Here is a 16,306-nt window from a genome sequence, read left to right on the forward strand (position 1 = left end):
TGCTAATCCCTAACTATATATGGTCTATAACCTATGGTTTTTTCATTGAATTTCAATGGTTTTTTAAATGCAAATTTCTAACTATATATGGTCTATAACCTATGGTTTTTTCTGTGAATTTCATTGGTTTTTTAAAAGCTAACATCTGTAGCTGTAAAATGTATTCTTCTTTAAATCCCAAAATATATTTAGATGTTTATTGATAATTTTTTTTTTAATTTTTTTTTTTCTTCGCTTCTAGTTCGCGAACCGGGAAGCTTTCCGTTAGCTCATCTCGATGCCGCGATCTAGTCCGCGAACCGGTCAACGTTACGTTAGCGGAACTGTGACGCGTCGCGGAAGCGCGACGTATCACGTTATCGCGTAATGCGTCTAATGACGCGCCGCGTTAGCGCTCCCGGAAGTGGTCGGGACCGCGAACCGGAAGCGATCTGGGACGCGGCGCGCGCCGCGTAACGTAAGCGGAACAGGTCATGTGACTTGTTTATCAAACTTTTCATTGGTTCATTTCACTTTTGGTTTCCAAATGATGTATGACTAGGTCATGTGACCTAAAAATAACACTTTTCATTGGTTCAGAACTTTTGCTCTCCCCAAATCATGTAAACCCCTCCTTATTTCCTCACTCTGACTTTCATCTTGGTGAGAGAAAGACCATTTTGCTTGATCTGAAGAATGGCTTCTGTACTGGCTGCAGCTGGTGGAACCCCACCACCACCTCCACCTCCTCATAAGAAGAGAGGACCACCTAGCCAATTCATCACTAACAGAGAGGAGGAAGAGGAGGAAGAAGAAGAAGAGGACAGAGAAGAACAACAATTTGTCGAAGAGTTGCCCCGGGTTTCAAAACGAAAAACCAGTTTCATCTGGCAGTTTTTCTCCATCCCTCCTGGATCAAAGAAGGTTAATGCTAAGTATGCCACCTGCCTCATCTGTGATTACAGATTGTCGAGAGGCACAGATAAGAAATACAGTATGGGCAACTATACGATGCACCGACACATGAGCAGGTGGCACCCCTTAAACTACAGCAGGGCTGAGTTAAGGGATCTTCAAGACAATCCCACGTCAACTCCTGTGGCCAGATCGACCTCCACAATGTCATTGACGGGAAGAGAGGCACAAGAAACTGTGCCAAACATTCAACCCAACTTCCAGCATATGAAGTTAAGTTGTATATACTGTGGTGCTATGCTGTCATATGGCAACATGAGCGTCAACCTCATGAACATGGCGTACGAAAATCATAAATGCCCTAATGCACCCAAGAAATAAATTTTTTTTTTTGCTCCAGTTGAGCCGTTTTCAATGCCTGTTTTTTGTTGTCTCCCCTCTATAAAAAAACACAAAAAAAACATAAAACAGTTCTAAAAATACAAAAAAATCAAAAAATGTTCAAAAAAAAAAAAATAAAAATAAAACAACAAAAACAAAAAAAAACAGTTCTTTTCAGAACTACCTCCCCTTTCAATCAAAATTGCTAGAATGTTTATCACTCTGGCAAGCTCTATTTCTTTTGGTTCGCTTCAAGTTCGCTGACCGGTTCGCGAACTTTAAGCGAACTAAAAAAATATTTTTTTAAAAAAAAGAAGAGTTAGTATAAGGGAAGTAAACAGAGAATAATGTAAAAAGAAAGACAGCTATAGAGAGTAAATGAGAGATACTGTCAATAACATCATCAGCAGTGCATTGCGGGTAAAAAGAGTAGAAAGCATTTACCTTATAATTCTTGTTACCTTTTTTAAAATATTTTTTCATACTTTCAATCTGTAAAAAAAAGAACAAACATTTCCAAAAATATTAAAACATGTATTTAAAAATTAGAAAAGACAAGGGAAAAGGTTCAAAAACAAACAGTTTTTCAACAACTTTGACATTTACAGAAGTCTCTGCTTCTCTACGTCCCCTACACAATCCTAAAGATATATATTCTAAAGAAACTGTATCTTGATGTTGATGAACTGAGCCCTATTTTGGAACATGATGTTTTTCTTGCACTGCTAATGTCTCACAATAGTGATGCAATAGCAGCGCGAAAAAGATGTAAAGCCATCATAAAATTGTGTCTAACATTGTAAATGCTTGATTTAGGATGCAAATAAGATGTGTGCTTTCAAGAGCTTTCTTTGAGGTGAGGCCTCTTTTCTTTTTTTAAAAAAAACACTACCCAGAAGTACAGCACTGAAAGCATTAAAATTGATATTTACAGAACTCAGCTTACCCATATGTACCTCACAATTCTAAATGTATATCATAAGGACAAAAAGCATAACATTAATTATACATGTTAAATGGTTTCTTTTTGCTGTTCTCAGAATGTATCAAATTTCACTTAAATCAGTGACTTGAAGGTATTCATCATGCAACAGCGGGGAAAAAAAAACACAATCAAAATGACTGTGTTTAAAAAACCCATACAACCTTCGAAATCTGATTTCAAAACTCCTTAAAATTAACTTACTTTCAATGACGTCGAACGATCTCCTATGAACAGCATCCACTCTGTTGTGCTACAAATATTTTCAGCCCGCCACTTTCTGAAAGAAAACCTCCATTGATACGTAAAATATGTTACATAGAAAAAAAGACTTCTCTCATTATATCACATGTTTCCACTAGGCCAAATCATGTTGCCGCGATTCGCAAGTCTTGTTATTCTTCCAATCAAATCCCGACATTTTCTATTTTCGCAACTTTCAAAAATAAAATATTTGAGATTATTTTCACAATCCTGGACTACTAATAACTTACTCTTCTTTGTCACTCATGTTCTCCTTTTCCTATGACACTGATACTGCTTACTATGAAGCAGACTTACTTGCATTAAGTTTATATAGTTGGATTTTTAATCTAGACAGCATTGCAGACTTACATTCCCTCTACTTAAAATTTTGGTTTTAAAAACACCAGGTAAGAATTTTTAAGGTCAAATGGCAATTTTTTTTTAACGTTACAACGGAATCATTACAGAATGACCAGCCATTTCCAGACTTTAAGTAAGCTGTATAATGTCCTGATGTTGTTGATGGACCATCGTGATAGATAATTGCTACAGTAACAAAAGTCCTCCCTGATATTGACAGCTGAGAAGCCACAAATTTTTTTATTAAAGTTGACAATTTTGATCCATCAGGCCTACAACGTTGGATCATTAAAATGACATACTGGCCATATCTACGTATAAATAATGTTGACATCATATCACATTTACATTGGCTACACTCCATGTTGTGATCCGCTGCATTTACTAGCTTATTAAAGGAGACTGATTTACTGTCTGGCAAAGTTAAATATATAAATCTTTCTGAGTCTACACTAGTAGTACTTGATACCATACAGTTCTCGCAGTCATGCTGCCATTGATAAGAAAGCCCAAACAGGTGATCTACATCTACACCCTCAACTTGCAATATATCAAGCATATACATTAAAAACTCCTGACAATCTTGCTGATTATTTTCAGAGAAGTCTGTTTGACCTGAACATTCATCTACCAGATAACGAACTTCAGACACACTTTCTACTTTTGTTCGATCAGTGCTACATTTCTCGAAAACAGAATTCAACAAACAGCATAAAATTTGTTCAGAATTCAACAGAATCTGTTCTTTTAAACTCTCTAGTGAAAAGAGAACATTAACCACTACATTTGCATAGCAGTTGACACCAGAACTGTTTTCAAATTGAAAACCGACAACATCTTCAACAGAATCCACTTTCTTTCTGCTAACAATTTTCGGTTCATTGACTTTTAGTCTTTTTGCAACAACCTCCCTACTATTACTGCTATTTCTACGTTTGCGGCCTACCACACGTTTCTCAAACAAAGGATATTGAGGCAAATGTGGCGCATACTCTCTTCTTAACCTATTATATTCCTTAACACAATCTAGATCCGCACAAATGTTTGTGACATCACAGTCAATCAAGTACAATCCCGATAAAGTTCTAACTCGTGACAATGCCACATATGCCATACCCTCCTTGAACACAGAACTGCCAATATTCACCAATGCACAGTCTACACTTAAACCTTGCGATTTATGGATTGTCACCGCATATGCCAAGCAAACAGGAAACTGCTTACGGCGAACATATAAATCTTTAACAAGCAAAAACCTAGCAGAACAACGACCAATTTGCTGTACTTCCTCAATGCCATCAAATTTAATTCTTAAAAATTCTATTCCATCTCTATTTCTGTATTTCTCAAAATCAACAACATTACCCATTGATCCATTTACCAGACCTCTTTCTACATGTAAATTCCTTCTCAAAATAATTCGGCAATTTAAACACACATTCAAAGTCTTTTCAAAACCCGCTGTTTTAGATATAGTCTTCTCTAATGAATCCAATTTTGATTTCAAATTGTCTGACAAAATAATTGTTGATCCCATATGCTCTAATTTGTCGATAGCTTCAAGTTTCACAATCTCTTGCTTTTCTAAATTCAACATTTTGTTGTTGAAGATGGCACATTCTGCAAGAGTTGGCATGAGACATATCCCGGATTTCTTCTCAGTAATTTTCTGAAAAATATTCTCAGGCACAATTTCTTGTTTGGGATATAAATTTGACAGTAATCGTGCATTTAAAGCTTCTTTCCCATGCTCGGTCACTTTTCCAATTCTAATATCTTGTAGAATATTCTTGTAATCTTCATCCTTTGCCTGACGCATATTTTGATGCAGTTCTGCATAATTGAAGTTTAACCATATATTGACGTTGCCAATGCTCCCTAGGCACTTCCTGGTATCTTCATGCGTGAGTATTTTGAACACAGGTTGACCTTTTACTGGTGTCAGCTGCAGAAGATCTCCGAAAACAATGATGTGTTTCCCACCAAATAACACATCATATTCAGTTTTAAGTACTTCTTGCATTCTCAAATGCACAAAGGCAAGCATGACATTGGAAACCATGCTTACTTCGTCAATGATAAGTAGTTTCATTTTCCTCAAGACTCTTGAAACTTCACAGCAAGCATCTCCAGATAACTTGTTGTATTGTAATTTGTTGTCATGCTCCACCGGCAGCATCAGTAGACGATGCAAAGTAATACCTTTAATGTTATGTGCTGCCAGTCCAGTAGGAGCGGTGACAACACAAGACAGCGATGACTCAGTCCTTTTCTGCAAATAACAAGAGATTGCTTTAATGAGGAAACTTTTTCCAGTTCCCGCTTCTCCACTCACGTACAGTCGGACAGGCTTCAACGATGTACATGAGCACTTGTTCTTCTCATGACTTAATCCGTGCTCAATTTCCGTGGTAACTTCATCATATATTTTCCTCTGCTCAACGTTGAGTTGTTTTTCCAAGTCTTCTAAGTTAACTGAATCCTCCTGAGCATGTGCCATGGCTCTTTCCACTTCATTCATAGCAGTGGCAGCTTCATTTTCGATAATAGGTCCTCCAAGTGGATCTTGACTCAATGAAACAGAACTCTGACTGTCCTGAGAACTGTCTCTGGCAATCTCGGCTGCAATCGTTGCTTCCTGCTCAATTTCCAAAGTTAGCATTTCTTGATATTTAGAAAAAGCAGGACATTCTATGGACTCCTTGGCTGCATTGAAAGAGTCTTCGTAACAGAGGAAATCTCCAAGCAGTTCCTCTTCTGCACGCCAAGGCTTGAAAAGTTGCAAAAGTGCTAAATAAAAAAACTCCTTTTTTTCTGGAGATTCACCACTCAATTTTCGATGGTTTACTAATTGGCATTTTCTTTGCTTGACCAGGCATCCCTCACTTCCAATTACAGCATACACTCCTTTCTCAATATCTTCTTTGATGTTCCTCTTGAATATATAATTTTGGAGAACCTCATATAGACAAACATTCTCAAGGTGACTGCTTCGATTTGGATAATATGTATCCAACATGTTGGTCTTCAAAATGTCGGTACTGTTTGGTTCCTTTTCTGCCAAATACTCAATTTCCCGGACAGGTTTTAGAACTCGATTTCGCGTTGCAGCAAGACCAAGACTCGCCCAAACGAGACTCCTGGATTTGGCATAGAGACTTGCTGAAGACAACCGGTCAGAACATTCGTAAGCTCCGATTTCTCGATGCGACAACATCTTCAGACTGAAACTGTACAACTTCTTGCTGAGGCTCTTTTCATGAGAAATGTCCTCCCACATATCCTTCAGTTCGGTCTTTTCTTTTTTGGTGATGTAAGATGTCACATACCGAGCCACAGCCATACAGTTGTCAGCCACAAACTGTATATCCATGTTAGCATTCCACATGGACAAAATCACTGGGTTGTAGTCATTGATGTACTTGGACTCTTCGTTCCTTTTCAAATTGTATGTATTCTTGGGTGATTTCCTCGTCACATTATGTTGCAGCGAAGACATCAAACTGTTCACTCTTCCTTTAGAAATCACCGGTCGTGGAAAGTTGAAACGACATTTGGTGTAGAACTTGTCCTTGTTTCTGAATTTACGACGACAGTACTTTCCACAACGATGGCTTTGGAAACGTAGAACTTGTTCTCTTAGACTTTTCTTCTCCGTTGCGTTTGGAACAGCACACGTAGAATACTGTTCGATGAAATTCATCACTAAGTCATCCGGATCTGTTCCAAATTTAGGTGCATCCTTGATCCACAACAACATATGTATATGAGGGGCACCTCTTGCTTGGTACTCCTTTCTCCAGAAGAAATCCAACACCTCTCCAAGAGGTGGATTCTTTTTATTTGTGATGAAAGACATCATAGCTTCAAATCTATGATTGAAGTACCTGCATACATTCACTGGATCCAAAGAACACAGTTCTCCAGGTGTCTTGAATTCAATGTTTTCAATATTTCCATTTGCCTCTCGTAGAAATTCAAGTAAGTCTTCCCAGCCATACTCGGCACAGCTCAGAGTGAGGAACCATGTTGGAGTTCCTAAGTTCCTCAGCATGCATTTTAAATCACCATGACGACGGTACCAGTACTCATTAGTACCACGCTGACACGCCATGAGATTAATTAAGTGAGAGTCCAAAATACTGTCTTGGACATTGACTTTATGCATAAAGTCACTTGCCGAGATGTTTCGCATCTGTATACCACTTTTTAAGATGTGGTTCACTGCATATGACAGTCCAGACAGATCGCTTTCAAACAGGAGATGAAACAAATAGGGAATGCATTGCCGAAACCTAGGATCTGCTGCATACAATCGTAAAGTCCGGTATTCAGAGGCAGGAATTTGATGAGGTCGCTCATCATATCTTCCTCCTTGACCTGTGGGAAATAGCTGTGGGAAACACCGAGCTTCCAAACTTTCCTCCCAAACACTAATGGGACTCCCTTTGGCTTGTTTCATTTGAAACAACTCAATAGCATTCCCCATGACTTCCTTGGAATGCAAAGGATGAACACTATAATGTTCATATATTTCTTCACTTTTAGAGGCCTCTACTTTCTCAATTTGGCCAGCACACAAATCGCTATCCTCTTCATCACTTACTTCCTCTTCTGCAACATACACATTCTTATAGTACTTATTATTTTTCTTCAAATACACTGTTGCCTTTTTGACTTTCCTAACATCCACTAAATCTTGCCATATTTTCTTATTCTTTGTCGGAACCCCATTAACCAAGATAACCAGAGGTTCCTCTTCCACTTTTTCTATTCCAATTGTGTTAATGTTTTTCTTCAAATCTAGAGGCAAATAAACAACTCTTCCCTTTAATCCTCTCTGTAAATCTGCTGGAGGCAACTTCCCTGTCTTCGGCTCCATTCTTACAATAGCCTGAAAGGGATGGATACTTTGAATCAAAATAGATTCATAAGTATTTAAATCCTTCAATTCAGAAGGAATCTCAACCAATTCCAGATTATTATGAACTGCCCTAGCAGGCATCTGGTTTTGGTTTAATTTATTACAACAATAAGTACACACACGTTGATCCGATCCCAAATCAAAATAATTTTCTACCATCAAGTATGTGGCAAAATCCTTCCATTCACTATTATTTTCCCTTTCACTTTTTGCATATAAATCCACTACCTTAGTCTGATTCTTATAATAAGTGCGTCGACAACATACACAAGTGAAATTAGGCCTCTCACTTGATTTCATCTGAAACGTGGCAATTTCCTTCTGAAAATTATCTGTACTGGAAACCTGTACATTATCTTCCACATTACCCTCTACTTCAGGGTCAATTTGAACATTCTCATCTTTACTACCAAAGTAACAAAACTCAATTTCTTCACAAATATTCTTCACATCTATTTCAGAACCATGCAAAAGAGCAGCACATAATTGTTTAAGCATAATTGCTGGACTCTTAGCATAATACAACATTCTCACTAATTTTCTCACTTTATTATGATGCACTGCTAGCATCCTGAAATGATGAAAAACACTCTGGCATACTCTCCTGGAAAGACAAGCCAGTGAATGACCACGCAAACCTGTCATTTGTCTCACTCTGCAAGGATCTAAATCCTGCAACAACTTCATTTTCTGCTTCAAACTTTTCTTATTAAATGTCCGTATAAAATCACAAAGCAAATTGATGGAAACCTGTCGCACACTGCAAATAGAACTACACTTCCAAATGTACACAGGACCCTTAGGACGTCTTCCTAAAACCTCATCACTTAGCGCCTCTTCTGTCTCTGTTGTCACAAGTTGTTCTTTTTCAACTGGACAACCATCCTTCACTTCATAAGCTCGACCACTGATGTCAACTGCATGCACCAAATCATTATCCTGAAAATAAGTCTCCTCATTAAAAAATGCCTCAGAACTTGAACTATGCATCCATTCTCCGGAAAAAACTTCACAAAAGTTAGTACGATTTACTACTCTCTTCTATCTACTTTTTGTTTTGAAATCAGAAATTACCTTGCTTAGTTTCCTAATTCTATTGATTACCAAAATAAACAACTTTCGCTTAATTTCAAAAACATGATCAATAATTTTCTCTACATTTTTCTTCTTCTTATAAAATGCCGCTTTCTGTTGGCCTTTCTTTTTAATACTTTTCAATAAATTAACTAATATCCTATTACGGAACATTCGATTTCGAATGTCCCTAAACTGTTGTTTCCTTCTACTATCATGCACAGAGTTATCTCTTCCTCTACCAGTAACATTTGTGATGGGTCTCTCCTTTCCATTTAAATTACTTTTCTTTTTGTGAACTGAAACATTTTTTTGAGCAAAACTTTTTTTACTACAAATATTTCTTAAGAATGATTTCGTGCTCTTACCCGGACCTTTCTTGGTGTTTTGACAAGTATTTGGGGAAGAGGACTGCTGCAATAAAACATCATCCTGCTGTCTTTGACGTTTTCTAGCCTTTCGTATGCGACTTTTGGAAGGCATTTTCAAAACTATGAAAGAATCTGCAGTTGAATCTGTGGAAAAATATAATATAAAATGTTATTAACCACTATTACCAAACAGTAAATAAATAACAGTCATCTAAAACTTAATGCCGTACTAATTATTTAACATAGCAAATGTTTTCCACCAGCACTGCATCACAAAAATGACACTCAATGGTACAAAAAAGGCATACAACACTCATAAATCACTCCCTAATATTTTAAATCATTAATTCAGGATGACGATAAGATGTAGCCTATCTAAAGATTTGTTTAGGCCCTGATCTTTAGACTGGGGTAAATGTGTGTCATTGATCCACATTCAGTCCATCACCTGTTTTGTTTATTTGAGGTGAGGCCAACACATGGTTGCAGATAAGATTTTCACTGAAAAATATCAAAATAAAAAAACATGTGAAGGCCTACCAATGAAGTAAATCATTAAATGAAAACCAATACATTTCTGGAAATATGCACTACTAGTGCTTCATAAGATGTTTTGGGTCATATTTATAAGGCATTTGAGTATCTAGTATGCTATTTTACGTTCTTCCTGGTGCAAATTTATTGTAAATATGCTCCCACCTGCGGTTGGCAAATTTAGATTTTGATTATGGGAGTTAGATAGGCATGTTACTAATTTACCAAAAATGGTGTTTAACCCCAAACAACCTTTGAAGCAAATGCTCTTAGTCATGTTATCCACCTCCCATTGGATAACATGGCTAAGAAGTGCTTGCAAATGTGAAAAAAAACGGCCGCAATGCATGAATATCGCAGAAAAGTCAGCGATATTCATGCATTTTCCAGCACATGCTCTTAGCCATAATATCCATTTCCTATTAAATAACATGGCTAAGAACTGCTCAGGGCCCCATGAGGAACGCTTTCCATTTAAAAAGGGAAAAATAACATCAAAGACACTAAAATGCCTTCTAAATATGACCCCAAACAACCTATGAAGCTCTAACAGTACATATCCTGAAATGTAATTGATTTCAAAATTCGTTTTTAAACACAGCATATAAATCAATTGTATACCTGCATTCATGGAGAAATGACTAAAAATGTCCTTGAGACACATGAAAGTGTTTTCTGGAATGCCCTAGCACCATTTTTGGGACACTATTAACATGGCTACGTAACTCCCATAATCAAAATCTAAATTTGCCAAGCGCAAGTGGGAGCGTATTTACAAGACACTTGCCCCAAGAGGAACACTTTCCATTTAAAAAGGGAAAAATAACATCGCAGAAAAGTCAGCAATATTCATGCACTTTCAAGCAAATGCTCTTAGCCATGTTATCCACTTCCTATTACATAACATGGCTAAGAACTGCTCAGGGCCCCATGAGGAACGCTTTCCATTTAAAAAGGGAAAAATAACATCAAAGACACTAAAATGCCTTCTAAATATGACCCCAAACAACCTATGAAGCTCTAACAGAACATATCCTGAAATGTAATTGATTTCAAAATTCGTTTTTAAACACAGCATATAAATCAATTGTATACCTGCATTCATGAAGAAATGACTAAAAATGTCCTTGAGACACATGAAAGTGTTTTCTGCAATTCACTAGCACCATTTTTGGGACACTATTAACATGGCTAGGTAACCAGTCCATCACCTGTTTTGTTTATTTGAGGTGAGGCCAACACATGGTTGCAGATAAGATTTTCACTGAAAAATATCAAAATAAAAAAACATGTGAAGGCCTACCAATGAAGTAAATCATTAAATGAAAACCAATACATTTCTGGAAATATGCACTACTAGTGCTTCATAAGATGTTTTGGGTCATATTTATAAGGCATTTGAGTATCTAGTATGCTATTTTACATTCTTCCTGGTGCAAATTTATTGTAAATATGCTCCCACCTGCGGTTGACAAATTTAGATTTTGATTATGGGAGTTAGATAGGCATGTTACTAATTTCCCAAAAATGGTGTATAACCCCAAACAACCTTTGAAGCAAATGCTCTTAGCCATGTTATCCACCTCCCATTCGATAACATGGCTAAGAAGTGCTTGCAAATGTGAAAAAAAACGGCCGCAATGCATGAATATCGCAGAAAAGTCAGCGATATTCATGCATTTTCCAGCACATGCTCTTAGCCATGTTATCCACTTCCTATTAAATAACATGGCTAAGAACTGCTCAGGGCCCCATGAGGAACGCTTTCCATTTAAAAAGGGAAAAATAACATCAAAGACACTAAAATGCCTTCTAAATATGACCCCAAACAACCTAAGAAGCTCTAACAGTACATATCCTGAAATGTAATTGATTTCAAAATTCGTTTTTAAACACAGCATATAAATCAATTGTATACCTGCATTCATGGAGAAATGACTAAAAATGTCCTTGAGACACATGAAAGTGTTTTCTGGAATGCCCTAGCACCATTTTTGGGACACTATTAACATGGCTACGTAACTCCCATAATCAAAATCTAAATTTGCCAAGCGCAAGTGGGAGCGTATTTACAAGACACTTGCCCCAAGAGGAACACTTTCCATTTAAAAAGGGAAAAATAACATCGCAGAAAAGTCAGCAATATTCATGCACTTTCCAGCAAATGCTCTTAGCCATGTTATCCACTTCCTATTAAATAACATGGCTAAGAACTGCTCAGGGCCCCATGAGGAACGCTTTCCATTTAAAAAGGGAAAAATAACATCAAAGACACTAAAATGCCTTCTAAATATGACCCCAAACAACCTATGAAGCTCTAACAGAACATATCCTGAAATGTAATTGATTTCAAAATTCGTTTTTAAACACAGCATATAAATCAATTGTATACCTGCATTCATGAAGAAATGACTAAAAATGTCCTTGAGACACATGAAAGTGTTTTCTGCAATTCACTAGCACCATTTTTGGGACACTATTAACATGGCTAGGTAACTCCCATAATCAAAATCTAAATTTGCCAAGCACAAGTGGGAGCGTATTTACAAGACACTTGTCCCATGAGGAACACTTTACATTTTAAAAGGAAAACATAACATCTTAGACACTCAAATACCTTATAAATATGGCTCAAAACAACCTATGAAGCTCTAGCAGTACATATCCAGAAATGAAATTGATTTCTTAAATCGTTTTTAAAAGCAACATCTCTGTTTCAGCTTACATAACAGACCATAAAATGGGCTCCATATATCACAATATCTTGTGTTACTGCATGCCAGAATGTTACACCAAATATGCAATTACAATTTCTCAAAGAAACAAATTCTATTTGTATATCACTAGAGACAAAACCACATTTTAAAAACACAGCTTTCTTCATCATTTTCTCCTTAAATCATACTATTCTCTATCTAAATTAAATAAATCTTTTCTCACCTTAGCAAATATTTTTTTGAGTTTTGAAAACAGTCTGAGAAATACACCAAATTGTCTTCAGCAGAAGAAAAAGGATGCACTCCAAAGGCTGCAGCTATTGAAAGCACAGAAATACAGATATTCTTTTCACATATCTCTCATATTAGCCAATCATACCTCTTCCCTCACTTTTTTCAAATCAAAACCCTTCCCCCCTCTGCCCTGTCTGCCTTGTTTCCATAGCAACCACCTCCTGGAAGACCTCTCATGTTTGCAAATTCACACAACAATGTTTCAATTGAACTCTGAACTCTCAGTGCACCTGCGTATCCAGTGCAATCTTTCATTAAATGTTTCTTCCTTGACCATTCAAATTACATCTTTCAAAGAACACATCCATGCACCCTAACTTTCTGTTTTCAGAAATGGAAATGCACCAATCACTGCTAATGAATCATTAGCATTGTAAATCCACAGTTTTTTTTCTTTAGAAACTCCTACTGTTTCAACTGCCCTTTCATTACCACACTTGATCTGACTGCAGAACAACCTTCTCCCACCATGTTTAAGGTCTGGATTGTTGGACATAGTTACATCCACTGGGCTCAAAGGTATGCTGAAAGCAGAAATTTACGTAACCTCAATTTACAAGATGTGGAAATTAAGTGGTTGGGCCAAAGAGGATTAAAATGTCACCAATTGATACCATTGGTGAAAACCTTTATGCATTTGCCTAAACCTGACCTGTTAATAGTGCACTGTGGAGGTAATGATTTGGGCACTTTGACAGGGGTAGGTCTGGAAATGCTTTTAAAGGACACCTTTGAGCAATTAATGGCACTTTTTCCTCAAACTGCCTTGGTATATTCCAATATATGCCAAAGACAGAAATGGAGGTGGTCCAACCAATTTTGTCCACAAATTGAGAAAGCAAGGAAGCATGTAAACAAATCTGTTTCAGCTTACATGAGAGACCATGGAATGGGCTCTCTGTACAACAATAACTTGCGTTACTACATGCAAGATATCTACAGAGGAGATGGAGTTCACTTCTCAGATGAGGGCAACAGAATTTTCATTCTGAATTTAAGACTGTGCATTGGTACCTACTTATAAGTACCTAAATGTACCATAAACCCAAAAGCTCTTCTCAGAGCTACCCTACATCTGATCACTCACAATTATTATTTTTCTCTAACTTTTTTCACTAATTTTCCACAAAATTCGCTCCCCGGAGCGCTACCCGGTTCGCTAACCGAAAGCTAACCTCGCGGAATTTTTTAAAAAAAAGTTTTTTTTTCCGCACATATAAGCCTCCTCAGCCACGCTCAGAAAACCTAGGGGGTCAAGATAAGTCTACCATGACCCCTTCTACCCATTCTAAACATTATTTGCCCTCCATCTTGTATCTTAATGCGACCGAAACACAAAATGGTGGACTCCCGTGACGCTTAAGGTTCGCTAACCGGGCAGCTTCCCGGAAAGCGGTCCTAAAAAAAGGCGGGAAAGTAATTTACAGAAAAACGACTAGAGACACTCTCACCAAATATAGATTAGCTCATACTACATAACAATCCCTTCCATTCTCACAAATTTCATTGAAATTCCATTTAGCCATTTAGCCTGTAGACCTCTCCAAGTACCGTGAGGTAAATTACTTCACAAAACACATCTGAATTGTTGGAATTGACAACCAATGAAAATGTTACTTTCATTTTCTACTTTTATTACCTGACATTTAATTGGTTATATACCTGTATATATATAAAGGGAGAGAAGGAAACACAGCCATTTTGACTACTACTTCTTGTTGTACCTCCTATTTCAATAGCTTCAAAAAACTTCAACTTCTTTGTGAAGGTAAGTTATAATTTAATATATTGTGCACTATGACTTAATATAGTAGACTTTTTCTGCTAGATATACACTATCCCTCTGTAGTAGTAATGTATTTAGATAGACTTCTCTGTTATAGTTATCAATGGAGTAAGGCTTGTCTTGGTTAAATCACATACACTTTTTTATAGTCCTATTTCCACTCTCATACTATACACTGCCAAAAGATAAATTCACTGATAAAAACTGCCTATCTAAAATTAATCCCAACAGTGCCCTATCTCTACTAATATATATTTTTTTAATCCAAATTTTAGGCAAAATGGAAGGCGAGCAGCAAGTTTCTTTTGAGATGGACCTGCAAGAGAGCAGCCAGGAATTAATTGAACCAATTGACATGGAATTTATGGATGAAAGCTTGGATAATGAACTGCTGCAATGTGTCCAAGCAGTAGATGTCCTCCTTGCAAATGAGGACATTTTGCAACCTCACAGATTGCAAACAATATTTCAAGAAAATAATGACATTTCAGACACTGAAATGTTAGAAAGTTTAATACATTATGAAAAAGAATCAAAATAAAAAAAACACTTTAAAAAAAAGAAAACAAAAAAAAACAAGAAAAACAACAAACAATTAACATACAGTATTAGAAAAGTCTTTCATTCTTTTATCCATAAAGTTCGCTGCCCAGAAAGCTATCCGGTTCGCGAACTTGGCGCTTACCACGCAAAAAAAATTTTTTTTTTTTCGACCCTCCTAGGCCCTTTTAAAACCTCCACATAAAACCTAGGGGGTCAACGAGGATCTACTATGCCCCCTTATGGTAATTTCCCCCTTTGTTTTGGCCTCCTCTTGTCTCTCGATCCTACCGAGAGACAAGATGGCGGCCGCTCCGGACTGTTTAGAATGTTGACAGACACCGGAGGGCCAATCAGCTTCTCATCGCAAAGTTCCGTTACGCGAAAGGTTCGCTAACCGGATAGCTGCCCGGAGCGCTGTTACAGATATATATCTTGATTTAAACGTTAATTTCTCAAAATCCACTGAAGCACATATATTGAGACCTAGCAAAGGCACATCAGGCTAACAGTCCCTACAATTTTGCCAAGTTTCGTGAAAATCCATTCAGCCGTTCGGGCTAAAAGTGAGTCCAACCGCCCTATGGAAATTAACATGGGAAAAAGGCGTTTTGGGACCCCCCTTTTTTCTCGGCCCCCCCTCCACAAAACTCCCCCAAATTTTCAAGGGCTGCTCAGAAACAAAATGTGCCATTTTCCTGAAAATTTCAGCCAATTCCGTCCACAAACGCAAAAGTTATTAGGCATAGAATTTTCAGAAATCCCATAGGGAAAAAATCCTAACTATATATACCTACTGGCGACCGCCAGTAGGTAATATATATATATATATATATATATATATATATTCACAGAAAAAACCATAGGTTATAGTGGATATATAGTTAGGAATTTGCATTTACAAAACCTTGAAAATTCAATGAAAAAACCATTGGTTTTAGGCCATATATAGTTAGGGATTTGCATTTACAAAACCTTATTTTACTCGCATAAAACCATTGAAATTCCATATATAGTTATAAGCGCTAACTATATATCGCACACCCGCAATCCACTGCTGATGATGTCACATATTACATCATTCATGACATGGTTAGTGACATCACTGATGACATCACTGATGACATTTCAAATGACATCACTGATGACATCACTGAAAACATCTCATTTGACATGACTGATAACATCACTGATGATATCATT

The sequence above is a fragment of the Lissotriton vulgaris genome, chromosome 3_1, assembly GCF_964263255.1.
Source record: "Lissotriton vulgaris chromosome 3_1, aLisVul1.2, whole genome shotgun sequence".
NCBI classification, from domain to species: domain Eukaryota; kingdom Metazoa; phylum Chordata; class Amphibia; order Caudata; family Salamandridae; genus Lissotriton; species Lissotriton vulgaris.